A 17,528-nucleotide genomic window follows, 5' to 3' on the forward strand; every position below is an offset into this window, starting at 1 on the left:
TTGGATCTTGGAATTGGAATCGATTGAAATTGGAGTTTCACCCAAAAAATTATCATATGCATCTAGTTCATCGTGATCAGAATTATATATATAATTTTTGGCCTCGTGAAGGAGAAAGTATTGCTCTAGCTTGGGGGAGGCTTAAGTCAATGTTATATTCATGCCCCAATCATGAGCTCTCGAGAGAAATTATTATCCAGAACTTTTATGCTCGGCTTTCTCATAATGATCGATCCATGCTTGATACTTCTTGTGCTGGTTCTTTTATGAAGAAGACTATTGAATTCTGGTGGGATCTTTTGGAAAGAATTAAACGCAACTCTGAAGATTGGGAACTCGGCGAAGGTAAAGAGTCAGGTATTAAGCTTAAGTATGATTGTGTTAAATCTTTTATGAATACCGATGCTTTTCAAAAGTTTAGCACTAAATATGGACTTGACTCTGAGATAGTAGCCTCCTTTTGTGAATCATTTGCTACTCATGTTGATCTCCCTAAAGAGAAGTGGTTTAAATATCATCCACCTATTAAATAAAAAATTAAAGAACCGGTACCAACTAAAGAGGAAACTATACTTTATAATGTTGATCCAGTTGTTCCTACTGCTTATATTGAGAAACCACCTTTCTTTGTTATGATAAAGGAACATGCTAAAGTGCCAACTGTGGTTAACAAAAGTTATATTATAACACCTAAACCTGATGAACAAATTAAAGTAGAACCTAGAAGAAAACGTAGATGGGCATGTTATTTACTTCTATGAAGAAGCTTCTAGAATTGCCAAACCTGATAAAAAGGATAAACATAGACCTATTGTTGGCATGCCAGTTGTCTCGGTTAAAATAGGAGATCAATGTTATCATGGTTTATGTGACATAGGTGCTAGTGTGAGTGCTATTCCTTATTCCTTATGGCAAGAAATTATGAATGACATAGCACGCACAGAGATAGAGGACATAGATGCTACTATTAAACTTGCTAATAGAGACACTATATCACCAATTGGGATTGTTAGAGATGTTGAAGTCTTGTGTGGGAAAATAAAATACCCTACTGATTTCCTTGTTCTTGGTTCCCCACAAGATGACTTTTGTCCCATTATCTTTGGTAGACCTTTCTTGAACACCGTCAATGCTAAAATAGATTGTGAGAAACAAACTGTCGGTGTTAGCTTTGGTGATGAGTCTCATGAGTTTAATCTTTTCCAAGTTTAGTAGAAAGCTTCATGAAAAAGAATTGCCTAGTAAGGATGAAATAATTGGTCTTGCTTCTATTGTTGTGCCTCCTACTGATCCTTTAGAACAATATTTGCAAGACCATGAAAATGATTTACATATGCATGAAAGAAATGAAATAGATAAGATTTTCTTTGAACAATGTCCTCTGCTTAAACACAATTTGCCTATTAAACTCTAGGAGGTCCTCCTCCACCTAAAGGTGATCCTGTGTTTGAATTAAAACAATTGCCAAACACTTTGAAATACGCTTATCTTGATGAAAAGAAGATATATCCTGTTGTTATTAGTTCTAACCTTTCAAAACATGAATAAGAAAGAGTATTGAAAGTTCTAAATAAACACCGAGCTGCTATTGGGTATACTCTTGATGATTTAAAAGGCATTAGTCTCACTCTATGTCAGCACAAAATTAATATGGAACCTGATGCTAAACCCGTTGTTGATCACCAACGTCGGTTAAATCCGAAGATGAAAGAAGTGGTAAGAACGGAAATATTAAAACTTCTGGAAGCAGGTATAATCTATCCTATTGTTGATAGTAGATGGGTAAGTCATGTTCATTGTGTTCCTAAGAAAGGATGTATTACTGTTGTTCCTAATGATAAGAATGAACTTATTCCACAAAGAATTGTTACAGGCTATAGAATGGTAATTGATTTCAGAAAATTAAATAAAGCAACTAGAAAAGACCATTACCCTCTGCCTTTTATTGATCAAATGTTAGAAAGATTATCTAAGCACACACATTTTTGCTTCCTTGATGGATATTCTGGTTTTGCACAAATACCTGTTTCTCAGCTTGATCAAGAAAAGACCACTTTCACTTGTCCCTTTGGAACGTATGCTTATAGACGTATGCCTTTTGGTTTACGCAATGCACCTGCTACCTTTCAAAGATGTATGACTGCTATATTCTCTGACTTTTGTAAAAAGATTCTTGAGGTTTTCATGGATGACTTCTCAGTTTATGGGAAGTCTTTTGATGATTGTTTAAGCAATCTTGATCGAGTTTTGCAGAGATGCGAGCAAACAAATCTTGTCTTGAATTGGGAGAAGTGCCAATTTATGGTTAATGAAGGTATTGTCTTGGGCCATAAAATTTCTAAAAGAGGTATTGAAGTGGACAAAGCTAAGATTGATGCAATTGAGAAAATGTCATGTCCTAAAGACATCAAAGGTATTCGTAGTTTCCTAGGTCATACTGGTTTCTATAGGAGATTTATTAAAGACTTCTCTAAAATTTCTAGGCCTCTTACAAACCTTTTGCAAAAGGATGTTCCTTTTGTTTTTGATGATGATTGTTTAGAAGCCTTCGAAACACTCAAGAAAGCCTTAATTTCTGCACCTATTGTTCAACCACCTGACAGGAACTTGCCTTTTGAAATTATGTGTGATGCTAGTGATTATGCTATTGGTGTTGTTCTAGGGCAAAGAGTTGATAAGAAACTGAATGTTATTCATTATGCTAGTAAAACTCTAGACAGTGCTCAACGGAATTTTGCTACTACTGAAAAAGAATTCCTAGCAGTGGTGTTTGCTTGTCATAAATTTAGATCTTACATTGTTGACTCTAAAGTTATCGTTCACACCGACCATGCTGCTATTAAATATCTTATGGAAAAGAAAGATGCTAAACCTAGACTTATTCGATGGGTTCTCTTGCTACAAGAATTTGATTTACATATCACTGGTAGGAAAGGAGCTGAGAACCCCGTAGCTGATAACTTGTCTAGGCTTGAAAATGTGCTTGATGACCCACTACCTATTGATGATAGTTTTCCTGATGAGCAGTTAGCTACAATAAATGTTTCTAATAACACTCCTTGGTATGCTGACTATGCTAATTACATTGTTGCTAAATATTTACCACCTAGCTTTACATACCAACAAAAGAAAAAAATTCTTGCATGATTTAAGACATTACTTTTGGGATGACCCACATCTTTACAAAGAAGGAGTAGATGGTATTATTAGACATTGTGTACCTGAGCAAGAACAAGGATGAATCCTACGAAAATGTCACTCCGAAGGTTATGAATGCCAAAGAATAGGTAATATCGGTAAGCGTCAAGAAATGCCAATGAATTATTCACTTGATGTTGAACCATTTGATGTTTGGGGATTTGATTACATGGGACCTTTTCCTTCCTCTAACGGGTATACACATATTTTGGTTGCTGTTGATTATGTTACTAAATGGGTAGAAGCTATTCCAACCAGTAGTGTTGATCACAACACCTCTATTAAAATGCTTAAGGATGTTATTTTCCCAAGGTTTAGAGTCTCTAGATATTTAATGACTGATGGTGGTTCACACTTCATTCATGGTGATTTCCGTAAAATGCTTGCCAAGTGCGATGTTAACCATAGAATTGCATCACCCTATCATCCTCAGTCTAGTGGTCAAGTTGAACTTAGTAATAGAGAAATAAAACTAATCTTGCAAAAGACTGTCGATAGGTCCCGGAAAAATTGGTCTAAGAAATTAGATGATTCACTTTGGGCTTATAGGACAGCATATAAAAATCCTATGGGTATGTCTCCTTATAAAATGGGTTATGGAAAAGCTTGTCATTTGCCTCTTGAGTTAGAACATGAAGCATATTGGGCAATCAAAGAACTCAACTATGATTTCAAACTTGCAGTGAAAAGAGGTTATTTGATATTAGCTCATTAGATGAATGGAGAACCCAAGCTTATGAAAATGCCAAGTTATTTAAAGAAAAGGTCAAAAGATGGCATGATAAAGGAATTCAAAAGCGTGAGTTCAAAGTCGGAGAATATGTTCTTTTGTATAACTCTCGTTTTAGGTTCTTTGCAGGAAAACTCCTCTCCAAATGGGAAGGACCCTATGTTATCGAGGAGGTTTACCGGTCTGGAGCTATTAAAATAAATAATGCCGAAGGTACCAACCCAAAGGTTGTTAATGGGCAGCTAATAAAACATTATATCTGAGGTACGCCCATTAATGTTGAAAGTAATATTATCCAAACTTTGACACCGGAAGAACACATAAAAGAGTCCTTCCTGAACACTCCAGAATCGTGAAAATAAGGAGGTACGTGATACGGTAAGTAAACGGACTCCAAAAAATCCGTAAAAATATTTTTTGTCAGTTTTGGAATATTTAGAAAATTAGGAAAATAAGAAACTTCCAGGAAGTGTACTTTGGTGGGCACAAGACACCAGGGCACACCTGGCTTGCCAGGCGCGCCTAGGTGGGTTGTGCCCACCTAGGGCACCTTCCGGACTCCGTTTTTCTACAGTTTACTTGTCTCCCAGGGTAAAAAAATCTTTATATACCTCCCGAACCTATTGACCACCGTATCGCGGAGAAATCTTCTGTTTTCTTTTCTCGTTGTTTTCCTGTCAGATCTGAAAATATGTCATCCCAAGACTCCGAGGGTGAAAGCTATGCTACTGATTTCATCACAAACCCCAGGTCCTATGGGGATGTGGAGCACTATGGCTGGACCAGGGAGGAAGAGGAAGACTATTATCCTAGGGAGAAGGAGGAGACGAGCTCAGATGAGGACGAAACCCCGTTGCCTCAACCTGGGGACATGCATGTGGAATTCAAGAAATCAAGTCTCCCAAACAAACCAAAGAGGCCTAAGATTCAGTTCATACCCTTCTGTCTTTTGCAGGAAAATAAGCAAGATCTTTGCAAAAAGGTACTGGAGCTTGAGCAAGAGGTCGGTGAATTGAAGGAGGAAAATTTCATCCTCAAGGGTAAGCTAAGGAAGAAGGATAAACCCACTACTTCCACACCACCACCATATTCTTCACCACCAAAAGAAAATTGAGTTTCGGGTATGGGCACTCCCCTTGGCTTCCGCCAAGCTTGGGGGACGTGCCCCGGTATCGTATCACCCCCACTATCTTTTTACCTTTACTTATTTTAGTTCGATCTTTTGCTTTACACTACTGGAATTAGCTTATTTTCCGTCTGCCAGTTCTTTGCCGTCTGCTAGCTGACGGCAAAGAAGGTCTTTGTCGTCCGCTTACAAAAAACGGACGGCAAAGAACTGGCTGATGGCAAAGAAGGATTTTGCCATCAGCAAGTTCTTTGCCGTCCGCTGGCTGACGGCAAAGATTCTTTGCCGTCAGCTGGCTGACGGCAAAGAGAGAGGTGGCCCCACTTACGAGCTAATTAGATAAAACTTAACGGCTCCCCTCTTTGCCGTCCGCTAGCGGACGGCAAAGAGAGAAAAATAGCGGACGACAAAGACCTAACTTCACCAACCTAACTAACGGCCGAGCCCCCCACCCCCTTCCTCTCTGTTTCTCTCCCTCTCTCCTCCCGACGACCAGATCGACCCCCCCCCCGCCCCCCGCCGCCCGGCGCCGCCCCCACCACCCGCCACCGCCCCCGCCACCCGCCGCAGCCTGCCCCGTCACCCCACCACCCCGCCGCCCCCCACCCGCCGACGGCCCCGTCGTCCCACCATCCCGCCGCCCCGGCGCCCCACCACGTAGCCGCCCGACCGTCCCGGTGAGTTATTTTTTCTGTTTTTTCTTTTTTTTTGCTGTTTAATTGTGTGTGTTAGATTTAGGTCTAGATATGTGTTAGTGTTAGTGTTAGATTTAGTGCTAGATATGTGTTAGTGTTAGATTTAGTGCATGGGTTTTAGATAATTAGTTATATTATTAAAAGAAGTAGAAAAAAGATGAAAAAAGAACAAGAAGAAGAAGAAGAAGAAGAAAAGAAGAAAAGAAGAATATGTAGAAGGGGAAGAAGAAGAGAAGGAAAGAAGAAGAAGAAGAAGAAGAAGAAGAAGAAGAAGAAGAAGAAGAAGAAGAAGAAGAAGAAGAAGAAGAAGAAGAAGAAGAAGAAAGGAAAGAAGAAGAAGGATAGAAGGAAACACCCCGACCCCCTGACCCCGACACCCCGACCCCGACACGACACCCCGGCACCCCGACCCCCTGACCCCGACACCCTGACCCCGACACCACACCCCGACACCCCGACCCCCTAACCCCCTGACCCCGACACCCCGACCACGAAACCACACCCCGACCCCGACACGACACCCCGACCCCGAAACGGCACCCCGATCCTGACACGGCACCCCGACACCGACACGACACCCCGACCCCCGACACCTCCCGAAAAGGTGCTCTTTGGCCTTCCAGAGGCCGACGGGGTCATATATTTGTGAATTATGAGTTAGGTCACATATTTTTCGATTTTGTTATGAAAAACATCATATATAATTGTGTTGATCGGGTAGATTTAAATGTGCAGTTGTTTTATCGCTGCGAGGTTTGGTGTTCGACGACCTCCCCGTGCGTTTGACGAGCTCTACCCCTTCGTTCGTGGGTGAGCACAAATGACATGTCCTCCTACCCCTTAATTATTTGCTCTGTTCCGGTGTTCGTGCCAATGAAACTTGATATCTAGCTATATATCTGTCTTGAATCATCAGTATGCGTAACCAATATGTGTCTCCCGTTCGAAAGCGTTATAGTTATAAATATGCATGCATTTGCATATTTATAAGGGATAATTGATTTTATACCCCTAGTTGGGTCACACTCGACAGGTTTGCCCCTAGTTTACAAAAACCCTCGGTCTTGCCCAAGTGAGTTTGGTTCCCTTATGCTTTTGCCCTTCCATCTCAATTTCGTCCGGTCAAAGGCGTTTGACCGTTAGACAGATATTTCTCTAGACCATTTTGCCCCTCCTTATAACTCCAGTGAAAATATGAAGAGAAAAAACATGACACTTACAAGTGGGTCCCAACCACATAGAAAAAAATGCCAAATAGAAAAAATAGTCTCTCTCTCCTCTCTCAATCTCTCGGTTTCTCTGCCGCCGGGCAAATAACAGAAGCGATGATGAGCAATTGCCGTCGGAAAGTCGGGCCAGGCCGGCGAGTTGGCGAGCTGGGCCGAAGGGCTTCAGGCGAGGTCAACTGCAAGGGGGTGGCGGCGGATGCAAGGGGCCCGAATCAGCACGGGGCATGAGCGCGCAGTGGAGAGACAGCTGGATCCCGCGGTAGGAGGCTCGGGATGAACCGGATACGGCCGGGATGGAGGTTGGGGAGGTGCTGGCGATAGAGGGGGGAGGAGAAGGACAGAGGGGTTCTGCGGCTTTCCTCCGGTGGTGGTCCAATGGTGTGGTGTGCTGGGCAAGCGCCGCGCCGCGCGCATCCTTTTCCGGCGGCGGCGTTGTCTCTGGAGGGAGGCTCGGGCTGGATGGGATCCGTTCAGGATGGATGTCGGGGAGGCACTGTCGACCGACGGCGGGGAGATGGGCAGGTGCTGCTCGTTCTGGAGCTCGGGGCGCCATGGGCACGGCGGCTTGAACCTGTGGAAGAATGGCAACGTGCTCAGATAGGAAAACGCGGAGGGGGAAAAGGAAGGAGAAGGGCAGCGGTCCTGCTGTTTGTTGCCGGTAGCGCCATCGCGGGCCACATGCACGATAGATCGGGGTGGCGCGAGGCGCTGGCATGCCTCCTATGCACGAACGCGAGTGGGGAACGGGGCGGCGTCGAAGGTCAACGGGGAGAGAGGAACGGGGCAGCAAGCGAGGCGAGGTGGTCGGGGTCGCTCAGATCTGGAGGTGAGGGCGACGGATCTGGCATGGCTGCCCGTGGTGGTGCTCGAAACGGCCAGTGGCGCCGGTGGCCGAGATCTATGGGGGGCGCAGCGGCACCCTGTTGCACGCAAAGAGAAAGAGGCAGGCAGGCAGAGAGAAAGAGGCACGCTGAGAGAGAGAGAGAGAGAGAGAGAGAGAGAGAGAGAGAGAGAGACAGGGGGAGAGGAAGGGCAAATGGTCCAGAAAAATGTCTGACTAACGGTCAAACGCCTTTGACCGGACGGAATTGGGACGGAAGGGCAAAAGCATAAGGGGATCAAATGCATTTGGGCAAGACCAAGGGTTTTTCGAAATTAGGGGCAAAACTGCCGAGTGGGACGCAGCTAAGGGCACCAAATTAATTATCCCTATTTATAACCGTGATTCTTTCGAATTGTCCAATGCTATCGATGGACAAGTCACTAATGGTTTTGACTATAAGGTCCGTTCATTTGACAAATACGACATCAATGGGTATCGCTTTCGTACCTATGGCAAAGAGCTATCTATGGCCGACCGAAAGTCTACAAATTGTTGTGTATCTGCTATCGGCGAAGGAGGTACCGAGTATTATGGGAGAGTTGAAGCAATTTATGAACTTCTATTCTATGGTGAAAACCCACCAAATGTCGTAGTCTTCAAATGTTATTGGTTTCAGCCGAAGGAGACTAGAAGGACTCATGAACATATAGGGCTAGTTGGAATCAAAGCACCCATTTAGATGTTCCTGATGTCTATATTACGGCTCAACAGGCGACCCAAGTATTCTATCTACCATGGGCCTGCCAAACTAATCCAAATCTGAAAGGTTGGGATGTCGTTTATGAAGTGCCGCCACGTGCTAGACTATCTCCCTCAAAGGAAGAGGATTATGAACCTCACATTAACCCAGATACATATGAAGGAGAATTCTTCCAAGAGACACGTCTTTCCAAAAAGCGTTTCAAGAACCGCTATACTTCACCCCAAAACATTGAAGTAGATAGCGACAGTGAATCCGACATCAACCCAGAGGAGGAACAAGAAGATCCGAAACAAGAAGAGGTTACTGCTGCGGATGACCTATCAATGCTTGACCGATTACGTCAAGGTGGCCTTCCACATGTTGATGCCACTGAACCCTATGAGCCCGTCATTGATTATAGTGATGATGATGATTATGCATTTATTGATGATAGTGATCGAGATTATTAGTAGTGTCAGGTATTCAATTTTTTTTATGTTGTACTTGATGATGATACACTTAAGTGATATACATATTATTATTCATGTCGGTATTTTTTTATGTTGTACTAATTTCGTTTACTCTTTGTCATGGCAGGTGTTTAAAGATGGTGGGCGCTGGTCGGGAGCGCTCCGAGGCCCCTTCTTCGTCGGCGCATGGTGGGAGGTCTTCCATTCCACACGCACCTCTCCGCCGAGCGTTGCTGGACAGTATGGCGACACCGCCGGGCCCTTCTTCGTCGACAGCGGTGCCCAGCAGGGGACGAGGTAAGGAAGGGAAGAAGAGAGGAGTTGGAGCACGTGGTCGCGGGAGAGGAGGTAGGGTGACTGCTAGGGCGCCTTCCTCGCCGCCACCCCCAGCTGTTTCACCCGAGCACGTGACTGCTAGGGTGGACTCGTCCGAGGAGGAGGCTACACGGACTCCGGTCCACGAGCCTTCGGCCCATGAGCCTCGGGTCGACGGGCCTTCGGCCCACGAGCCTTGGGTCGACGGGCCTTCGGCCCACGATACCCCGGAGGAGCACAAGTCTGGATGGGGTACCTGGCCGGATAAGCCTGAGGGGCCGAGTGGCCATGCTGATGATGGCGGGGAGCCGACTGATATTGAGGAGGGGGGGCACCGTCTACCAGCGTGGTTGTACACGGCTCCCATCCATGCCGGCGACCCGCGAGCAAAGGTGGTTGATTTTCCCTGATGGGGAGAGGTAAGTGCATTTAATCTTTTTGTACCTTCTGCATTCACGTTTCTTCAAATATCTAATGCGTTGGCCTTGTCATGCTGTAGGGGTTGGGACCACCATCATAGTGTCCGCCGGCCCAACTCCGTCCTTGGAGTTCTTTGTCGGCAAAACTTCCCGGGGTTTGTCATGTTGCCTGGTGAGGGTCGGCTTCCAGAGCTTGGATTGAGCTGGGAGCACTACTTGGCTGCCTCGGCCCCGCCGGGTGAGATTGACGGTGTCTTGTGCAAGACGAGGGCAGACGTGGTGATCAGAAAGTTCTGGGTAATTTCTCCTTTACACAATTAAATATCTTCAACTAGCTAGTTATTAATTGTACTAATCAATATTGTCTCATTTGATTGCAGACATTCTACAGGTGTGAGGAGGGATACGAGGAGGACGCGGCAAATGTTATCGATAACGTCTGCAAGCGCCTACTACAGAACTTACGGCACGAGGCTCGGGTGCAGGCTGTTCGAGACTACTACGCCTTGCGTGGTATCAAGAAGACCAAGCCGGCGTGCCGCGAGAAGTTCCTGAGTAAGGAGCAGTACATGAAGGTAATTCTTAAGGCCTTGTACTTACTTCCTTCATTTAGTAATTCATAGCCGTAGCGCTCAAGTTTCTATTTGCTAACTTAGGCACCTCCGAGATGGTGTGCGGATCGGATGGATTGTTGGGAGGCGTTGGTCAATGAGTGGTGCTCAAAAGAATGGCTAGCCCTCCACAACGAGGCCAAGGACAAACGTGCCCAAATGGAAGGTGTGCCACACCATCAAGGCAGCTCCAACTTATATCAGTTCGGGCGGAACTGGGTATGTGGTTCGCTTCATGATTCATGCAATTCATTCATAATGCTAGCTTGAGCCCTTTTAATTACTAATTTACTTTGTTTCTCTCTTTCAGGCACGCTACAATAAGGCGGATAAGGTGCCAGAGGTGTATGACCTTTATGCCATGGCCCACACTACCTCTTTCAAGAAAGTCAAGGCATTCTCTCCGTCTGACCTCGATGATGCAAACAACTTCACCAACATCTCCTCCCATGACAAGCTCGTGAAATATAGAGATGAGGGGAAGGTGAGGAAAGGGGAGGACTTTAACCCGAGCCAGGGTCCCATTGATCCAGAGCTGGTGATGATATCTGGTGGCGGGAGGTCCCATGGCTCCATAGCCATTGGAGATGGACTTATCCATTGTCCTAGCACTCTCCTGGAGATCAAGCGCGCCAGTCGAGCTCCGCTCCTGAGATAAGGCCTCGTGAACGGCCAGTCCAACTCGCCATCAAGGTTAGTTATACGTACTCAGCTATCTTTCTCCATTACATTGTGTGTGCTTCCATCAATGATTACAAATGGTAACGAGGAGTGGTGTTGCAGGCTGCTATACAGAGTGAGAGAGATAGAACGGAGAAACTTCTGGCAGAGGCAGCGGAGAGGCAGCGGGAGTTGGAGGAGAGGACGACAAATATGTTGGAGGAGGAGAGGGCACGGAATGACATGCAGGCAAGGGCCATGTACGAGCTCCTTGTGGTAAGTTTCTTCTGCATATTAGCCAAAACATTCATGTAGTGTTTGTCTCATTACTAACTAGTATGACTGAGTCGTCAAAACCAAATGTGCAGTCTGTGTGCGAGAAGACCGGTCAGACCGCTCCGCCGATGCCAGTGATTGCTCCTGGGACCACGGTGAGTTTAATTTGAATGGACATTACTTGCTAGTCTTAACATTTGAGTGTCATCATGCTAACGAGACATTGGAAATGATCTTTGGTGCAGCGTGACTCCAGACAAGCATCGCACGATCCTTCTCCAGCTACCAGCACGAGCCAGCCCGCTCCTACACCTCCATGATCATGGTAAGTTTCTCTAGTGTTTTGCTTAACAAATGCATAAAGACCTAGACTTAGCCTTATTTCCTCCAATATGCTTACCACAATGACCTAGAGTTAGCTTCTTTTCCTCCAACATGACTTAATAAGCTTACTGACCTCCAAAACCATCCATTTTACCTAAGTTAGCTCTAAAATGATCTATACTTAGCTTTGTTTCCTCCAAAATGACCTAAGTTAGCTATAATATGCTTAGTTAACTAGGTTTGCTCAATAATGACATGTACTTAGCTTACTTATGTCAAAAATGGCATAATTAGCTTAGTTAGCTCATAAACAATCCATTTTACCTAAGTTAGCTCTAAAATGACCCATTTTACCTTAGTTAGCTCATAAATGATCCATTTTACCCAAGTTAGCTCTAAAATGACCCATTTTACCTAGACTAGCTCCAAAATGGTCCATTTTACCTATGTTAGCTCTAAAATGACCCATTTTACCTAGGTTAGCTCCAAAATGACCCATCTTACCTAGGTTAGCTCCAAAATGATGCATTTTACCCAAGTTAGCTCTAAAATGATGCATTTTATCTAGATTAGCTCATAAATGATCCATTTCACCTAGGTTAGCTCACAAACGATCCATTTTACATAGTTTAGCTCCAAAATGACCCATCACACCTAGGTTAGCTCTAAAATGATGCATTTTACCTAAGTTAGCTCATAAACGATCTATTTCACCTAGGTTAGCTCATAAACGATCCATTTCACCTAACTTAGCTCAAAAACGATCCATTTCACCTAGGTTAGCTCCAAAATGACCCATCTTACCTAGGTTAGCTCTAAAATGATGCATTATACCTAAGTTAGCTCATAAACGATCTATTTCACCTAGGTTAGCTCATAAACAATCCATATCAACTAAGTTAGCTCATAAATGATCCATTTCACCTAAGTTAGCTCATAAATGGCATATACTTCTTCTTCTAGTCACCTTTTTCTAACTTTCTTATTTGCCATTTTGCAGATTTCATTCACTTCACGGAAGCTAGCTTGCTATGATGGAGTGCTTATTTTTTCTTTCATTCTCCTCTAGTATTCTTCTAGCTTGCTATGATGGAACTTGCTATCTTGATGAAACTTTGCATTCTAATATGTATGGATGGAACAATGTGTATGTGCAACTTGCTATGTATGAATGGATGGAACTATATATGTATGCACGATGAAACTTATGTGCTGGATATGTCATATGTTTGCTGTTAAATAGCCCTGTGAAATATATATATATATATATGTCATATATTTGCTGTGAAAATTGTTGGATTTAAAAAAAACAGAAAAAAGAGGCACCTTTGCCGTCAGCCACTGATGGCAAAGGCTCCTTTGCCGTCTGCCGCGGACGGCAAAGAAGCCACGCGGCGGCCACCTGTGCTCCCTAGGAGCTGACCCATTTGGTCAGTTTGCCTACAGCGGCGGACGGCAAAGGCTTTGCCTACAGTGGCAGACGGCAAAGAATGCCCACATTTGCCTACAGCAGCAGACGGCAAAGGCATGTCCCGTAGTGAGGTCCAGCTGACGTCATTCGACGGACGGCAAAGGCCGGATGCTCTTTGTCGTCAGCGGCGGACGGCAAAGGCTGTCGTTAGCCGCCTAACGGACTAACAGCACATTTATTGCCGTCGGCTTTCTTTGCCGTCAGCCGCTGATAGCAAAGGCCCCTTTGCCGTCCGCTTCAAAAAGCAGACGGCAAAGAAGCTCTTTACCGATCCCTACTTTGCCGAAGCCTTTTGCCGTCCGCCATCCTTGCCTTTGCCGTCTATCGTGGCAGATGGCAAAGTAGCTGATTCCTGTAGTGTTAGATGAATAAAAGTTTAGTTCGATCCTTTCTTTTCGAGAGCTTGCTTAGTGATCTATCCTTGTATTTGTGTGCAAGATATATAATAAAGTTTAGTTTGAGTTTTTTGCCTTCTTTACTTTCTTGTTGCAATAAAAAGAAAGGATATAAATAAAAAGAAAGGAAATAAATGAAGAAGATCATATGCTAATCTTATGGTAGGTGATGGCACCACATAAGGAAAAGTATAAGTAGAAAATTTTATTAGAGATTAACAAACATAGCATTGGTCAATGATGCAACTCATGAAAGAATTAATAAGGGAAGAGAAGATTCACATATATATACACTATCCTAGAAATCTTTTGTGATTGTGAGCCCCCATCAAAATATTATATGCCAAAATTGTTGACGTTGGACAGGGAAGACGACGTAATGATTTATGTTTGTTCATATTCACATAGAAGTTATATTTTCATAGATCCTTCAACATGTGGTGCTTGCCCCTATCTTTTCTAGCCAAAAATTCCGCACTAAGTAGAGATACTACTTGTCCAAAAACCCTTAAACCCAAATCTTATTTTCAAGAGTCCACCATACCTACCTAGGGATTGAGCAAGATCCTTCAAGTAAGTTGTCATCAGTGCAAAAAGGCAATAAAAATTGCTTCTAAAAGTGTGTGATCATTTAGTGTAAGAGAAAATTGAGTGTTGCACGAACTTGTGATGGTGAAGAATAAAAGCGACAGACTGCATAATAAAGGTCGCTATCACAAGGGGCAATGCAATGTGACGTTCTTTTGCACTAAGGGGTTGAGCATACAAACAAATAAGCGTATGGCAACCTCTGCTTCCCTCTGCGAAGGGCCTATCTTTTACTTTTATGTATTTACTTTTTGCAAGAAGTCAAAGTTTTCCCTCTATTCCTTTTTATTTTTCTCCTTTGGCAAGCATCATGTGGTGAGGAAAGATCTAGGCACATATGTCCAGTTGAATATGGGTGGCATAAGTTATTATTGTTGACATCACCCTTGAGGTGAATACGTTGGGAGGCGAAACTATAAGTGTTGGGGAACGTAGCAGAAATTCAAAATTTTCCTACGTGTCACCAAGATCAATCTAGGAGATGCTAGCAACGAGAGGGGAGGAGTGCATCTACATACCCTTGTAGATCGCGAGCGGAAGCGTTCAAGAGAGCAGGGTTGATGGAGTCATACTCGTCGTGATCCAAATCACCGATGATCCTAGCGCCGAACGGACGGCACCTCCGCGTTCAACACACGTACAGAGCGGGGACGTCTCCTCCTTCTTGATCCAGCAAGGGGGGGAGGAGAAGTTGATGGAGATCCAGCAGCACGACGGCGTGGTGGTGGAAGTAGCGGGATCCCGGCAGGGCTTCGCCAAGCGCAAGCGGGGAGGAAGAGGTGTCACGGGAGGGAGGGAGGCGCCAGGGCTTGGGGTGCTGCTCCCATGTGCCTCCCCACTATATATAGGGGTGGAGGGGGCTGGTTTCTTGCCCTCCAAGTCCATTGGGGCGTTGGCAAAGGTGGGGGAAAGAAATCCCATCATTTCCCTTCCCCACCGATTGTTATCCCCCTTTTTTAGGGATCTTGATCTTATCCCTTCGGGATATGATCTTATTCCTTCTAAGGTGGGATCTTGGTGCGCCTTGACCAGGGGTGTGGGGCCTTGCCCCCACTACCCACGTTCATGTGGGTCCCCCCATGCAGGTGGGCCCCACTTTGGAACCTTCTAGAACCTTCCCGGTACAATACCGAAAAATCCCGAACATTTTCCGGTGGCCAAAATAGGACTTCTCATATATAAATCTTTACCTCCGGACCATTCCGGAACTCCTCGTGACGTCCGGGATCCTCATCCGGGACTCCGAACGACTTTCGGATTTCCGCATACTAATATCTCTACAACCCTAGCGTCACCGAACCTTAAGTGTGTAGACCCTACGGGTTCAGGAGACATGCAGACATGACCGAGACGACTCTCCGGTCAATAACCAACAGCGGGATCTGGATACCCATGTTGGCTCCCACACGTTCCATGATGATCTCATCGGATGAACCACGATGTCGAGGATTCAATCCATCCCGTATACAATTCCCTTTGTCAATCGGTACGTTACTTGCCCGAGATTCGATCGTCGGTATCCCAATACCTTGTTCAATCTCGTTACCGGCAAGTCACTTTACTCGTACCGTAATGCATGATCCCGTGACCAAACACTTGGTCACATTGAGCTCATTATGATGATGCATTACCGAGTGGGCCTAGAGATACCTCTCCGTCATACGGAGTGACAAATCCCAGTCTCGATTCGTGCCAACCCAACAGACACTTTCGGAGATACCTGTAGTGCACCTTTATAGCCACCCAGTTACGTTGTGACGTTTGGTACACCCAAAGCATTCCTACGGTGTCCGGGAGTTGCACAATCTCATGGTCTAAGGAAATGATACTTGACATTAGAAAAGCTCTAGCAAACGAACTACACGATCTTGTGCTATGCTTAGGATTGGGTCTTGTCCATCACATCATTCTCCTAATGATGTGATCCCGTTATCAATGACATCCAATGTCCATGGTCAGGAAACCATAACCATCTATTGATCAATGAGCTAGTCAACTAGAGGCTTACTAGGGACATGTTGTGGTCTATGTATTCACACATGTATTACGGTTTCCAGTTAATACAATTATAGCATGAACAACAGACAATTATCATGAACAAGGAAATACAATAATAACCATTTTATTATTGCCTCTAGGGCATATTTCCAACAGTCTCCCACTTGCACTAGAGTCAATAATCTAGTTCACATCACCATGTGATTAACACTCAAAGTTCACTAGAGTCAATAATCTAGTCCACATCACCATGTGATTAACACTCAATGAGTTCTAGGGTTTGATCATGTTATGCTTATGAGAGAGGTTTTAGTCAACGGGTCTGCAACAATCAGATCCGTGTGTGCTTTACAAATCTCTATGTCATCTTGTAGATGTAGCTACCACGCACTACTTGGAGCTATTCCAAACAACTGCTCTACTATACGAATTCGGTTTACTACTCATAGTCATCCGGATTAGTGTCAAAGTTTGCATCGACGTAACCCTTTACGACGAACTGTTTTACCACCTCCATAATCGAGAAAATTCCTTAGTCCACTAGATACTAAGGATAAGTTCGACCGCTGTCATGTGATCCATTCCCGGATCACTATTGTACCCCTTGACTAACTCATGGCAAGGCACACTTCAGGTGCGGTACACAGCATAGCATACTGTAGAGCCTACGTCTAAAGCATAGGGGACGACCTTCGTCCTTTCTCTCTCTTCTGCCATGGTCAGGTCTTGAGTCTTACTCAATACTCACACCTTGTAACACAGCCAAGAACTCCTTCTTTGCTGATCTATTTTGAACTCCTTCAAAATCTTGTCACGGTATGTATTCATTTGAAAGTACTATTAAGCGTTTTTGATCTATCCTTATAGATCTTGATGCTCAATGTTCAAGTAGCTTAATCCAGGTTTTCCATTAAAAACACTTTTCAAATAACCCTGGATGCTTTCCAGAAATTCTACATCATTTCTGATCAACAATATGTTAACAACATATACTCATCAAAAATTCTATAGTGCTCCCACTCACTTCTTTGGAAATACAAGTTTCTCATGAACCTTGTATAAACCCAAAATCTTTGATCATCTCATCAAAGCATTCATTCCAACTCCGAGATGCTAACTCCAATCCTTAGAAGGATTGCTGGAGCTTTGCATACTTGTTAGCATCTTTCAGGATTGACAAAACCTTCTGGTTGTATCACATACAACCTTTCCTCAAGAAAATCGTCGAGGAAACAATGTTTTGACATCCTATCTGCAAGATTTCATAAATAATGCAGTAACTGCTAATATAATTCTAACATACTCGTAGCATCGCTACGAGTGAGAAAGTCTCATCGCGGTCAACTCCTTGAACTTGCCGGAAAACATCTTAACGACAAGTCGAGCTTTCTTAATGGTGACACTTACCATCATTGTCTGTCTTCCCTTTAAAATCCATCTGTACCCAACAGCCTTGCG

This window comes from Triticum aestivum, chromosome 2D (genome assembly GCF_018294505.1).
Source record: "Triticum aestivum cultivar Chinese Spring chromosome 2D, IWGSC CS RefSeq v2.1, whole genome shotgun sequence".
Taxonomy (NCBI): Eukaryota; Viridiplantae; Streptophyta; class Magnoliopsida; order Poales; family Poaceae; genus Triticum; species Triticum aestivum.